This window comes from Aricia agestis, chromosome 5, assembly GCF_905147365.1.
Source record: "Aricia agestis chromosome 5, ilAriAges1.1, whole genome shotgun sequence".
Lineage (NCBI taxonomy): Eukaryota > Metazoa > Arthropoda > Insecta > Lepidoptera > Lycaenidae > Aricia > Aricia agestis.
In genome coordinates this window covers 11,272,230-11,275,907 of record NC_056410.1, presented here as the reverse complement: position 1 = coordinate 11,275,907, position 3,678 = coordinate 11,272,230, and positions in this window count along the sequence as shown.

Genomic DNA, 3,678 nt, shown 5'->3' with positions numbered 1-3,678 from the left:
TGTAAGTATAGCTCTTCTTCATTGCTTTAAGTGCAATCGGTTATTGGACAAAAACTAGTTATAATTTATTTCTTTGAATAATGATTGCTTAGTAAATTTTTGAAAATATAATTTTACTCCAGTGAAAAATACAGTAACTTTGTAGTTAGTTGTCATTGAAATAAACAGTTGATAAGCAAGACTTATTTAAAATAAGTGTATTTACTTATCTCAAGAGATGAGTGATTCCGAATTTCGAGGAATCGAATTCCAAAGTTGTAAAACCTTTGACCTCCAAAATATGCACGAGTACCCCGTTTTTATCTAAGTCAGTCAGTCAGTCAGTCTCAGTTTGTATACTATATTTTAATTTTAACCACTTAGGCTATTATAATAATATTTAAGTATCTTATTTAGAACTTTTCGTAGGCTTACTACTTTTTAAAGATATTTCTAACTTGTAAAACACAGAATAATAAGACGCTCGTAATTAAATAATTTGATCAGACCTGATTTACCTTTGACATATGCCAACCCGAAGAGGTTAAAGTAAAAAGGACTGTAAATCCAAAATCCACTCCTCGTCTAAAACAAAATGGCATCGTCATATCTCAGCATAATGAGTCACTCCCGGGACACGTCGGATATCACTGATAAATAGTCTTACACGAGCTGCGAGACACGCGACTAATGCCAGGAAGAAAGAAACCTGTCTGTTTCGGACGCCACCCACCATTTATCATACCCCAACATGAATTACACAGCCAAGATTTAAAAAGTTGATTGCGGATTTCGGCTGATAAAAACAGGAAAAACAATGTCGAAAAAAACTCCACAGTGGAGACCTTAATTAAAAACACGATAATGTAAAAAAAAAAAACACAAGTGCTTATAATAATAATTTGCTCCTTTGTTCAGATGTTCGAAATTTTCAAGGGTCTTGGAAATAATTTTAATAAAGTCCTAAGCTGTTGGATCCAACATCAACAAAAATATAAATACACTTACGGTACGTTTCATAATTATATTTATTTATCATCATCATAATATTAATACGCGAACAAAAAACTTTGTAACCCTTTTTACGAAAAATGGGGAAACGTAGGTGCATGAAATTTTGCACAGTTATAGTTTATAAGGTGAAGGAGTGCATCGAACTAATATTATTTTGAAATTATGCTTTTATCATACATTTTTTTAACAAATAAAACATTACACACGCTACAACACACACACATGAGAAATTACAGATTTTTGAGTGACAAGCCTATACATACGAATTATACTCTTTTATTTATGGTTGAAGTCTTTTGACAAGTTGACAAATTAAAAATGGATTATAGTTTTTTTATTGAATCTAAGAGACTATTAGACAATGCTTACACAGCCAGTCTGAGATCAGCTAAGTCCCAGAGACAAAAGTTGAAAAAAAAAAATGATAAAGCTAATATTTTTTACAAAATATAGGTAGTAGTCCTAATGTCGTTGAAACTAGGGTCGAATTTCGACCATTGGGCGATCTCTAGTTTTTATAATTTTACAATAACTTGCAAGTGAAAAATATGCTTACGACGTCACGATATTTTTAGACTACGTAAAACCTTTTCCTAATTAAAACAACGCGAAAGACACATTTTAAATACCTTGGCATTTGTTTTAACGCTAAGAGCAAATCCTAAAAGCTTCCAGACTGTGGTTAGTAAGTATAGAGGCGTGTGTCAAGGTTCTAGTCTCGCGCAAAACCTCCCGCTAGGGAAATGTCCAACAGTCCTTTCATAAATTACTGTTTACTTTGAAACAAAAACTAAAACACAAATGAGTAATTAAACCTTATTAACAATAACACCACAAATATAAGCCACTGGGCTCCGGGGAGTGTTACCGACAAAATATAACTATTTTGGCTGTAGTTATGTTTTTAACATTTTGTTTTTAGATACGTTACTTCATGTAAATAGTTAGAAACCCCATTACGTCGTAATTCATTTATGACGTGGGAATCTTACATTTTCACAGGAAACCTGAGAGCCCAGACAAGTGGCATACGCTTCGAAAATGATGGCCAAATTCATTATCAAAATGTTTGATCGCTCATCGCTAAATTAGCGATTACTAATGTCAAATCATACATTTTGATAACGAATTTCGTCATCGTTTTCGAAGCGTGTGCCACTTGTCCGTCCTCAGATGATACAGACAGGAAGACAGACACGCTTTCCATTTATTAATATTTGTAAGTAACTATTTTAAAAATAACTAATTCTAATTTATTTATTTATAACGAGCTTTTGCCCGCGGCTTTGCTCGCGTTAAGAAGTATTATTATATACAAACTTTCATCCCCTATTTGAACCCCCAACCCCAAGGTTGGAATTTATCAAAATCCTTTCTTAGCGAATGCCTACGTCATAACATCTACCTGCATGCCAAATTTCAGCCCGATCCGTCCAGTGGTTTGGGCTGTGCGTTGATAGATCACTATGTCAATCAGTCAGTCAGTCCTAAAACCTTTGAGTTTTATATATATAGATGCTTTTACAGTAACGTAAAGAAATTTATTTATAATATTAATAATACCGCAGGGCAGCAAGTGGCGAGCTGTTGGGGAGTAGCGACCGGCTTGCCTTCACCGGCCGGCCGGAGTGAACGCTGACGGAGATTTAGGCCCTACTTTTTCCTTGTCTTAAGTCTTAACGGGCCGGTCAGAGTGTAGTCGCGAGAGCTTCGGCTCGGAGGGAGGATCCCTCTGCGGAATATTGCCGCCTCGGTGCACCGTGCATGCGAGTTGGCGAGTTACCGTCTGAAAACTTTATGATATTTGTTTGTCAACTTTATGTTACAACGGCATCGTCATGTATCGGCAAATGCGATAGACCTTCCATATTCCCAGTTACCCAGTCCACGAACACCTCACCCCCATAACATTCCCTGCAATAGTGCTACACTAGCCACTGGCTCTCCTTGGTCGTACTCCTATAGTGCGGACAGGGAGAGTCGCCGGCCGGTGCCACATTACATCTAGATTAAAACTGTGCAACGGGCCTCTACGTGTTGCCTTCGGCCCCACGCATGCCTTCCAAAGGTCCGGGATGCTTTACACAAATAATAATAATAATTAATTGGCGGTCTTACCGCTTCAAGCAGTTTGTTCCAGACAATCAACTACAAACCAAGAAACCCTAGTATAATATTATACTAGGGGATACAACGGGACGATAAAAAGGGGTAAGTTACATCATCAACGCGGAGTCAGCTACTGAAACTAAAAGCTTCGGAATTCAATTTGGAATCCTTCGAAGTAGCCGATAAATAAAAATCAATGATACTTTCTGTTGAATAGCGTGTTAAAGGTAATTTCCGTTAAATATATTTTGTTTTTAACCAGAAAGAGGTATACTGGATCTCCGAAAACGTAAATAGTTCCGCAATAAAAGTAACCTAAGTGTTTCATTTTGACATACGTTTGTGTTTCAAATCTGTCCACAGTTTTTAAGATTTTTCATGCAAATAAATGATTTTCATTCTTAATCATAATCTCTCTCTTTTGCAGCCGGAATTTTACATAATACATGTCCTTTAACCTGAGCAAACATCCACACGTACGTACATGTATATATTATATAAAACGTTTTGTGAGGAAAACCCACGTCTTAGCTGCATGTTGGTCATATTTAAATGTCGCGAGTGAGATTTTCTGCA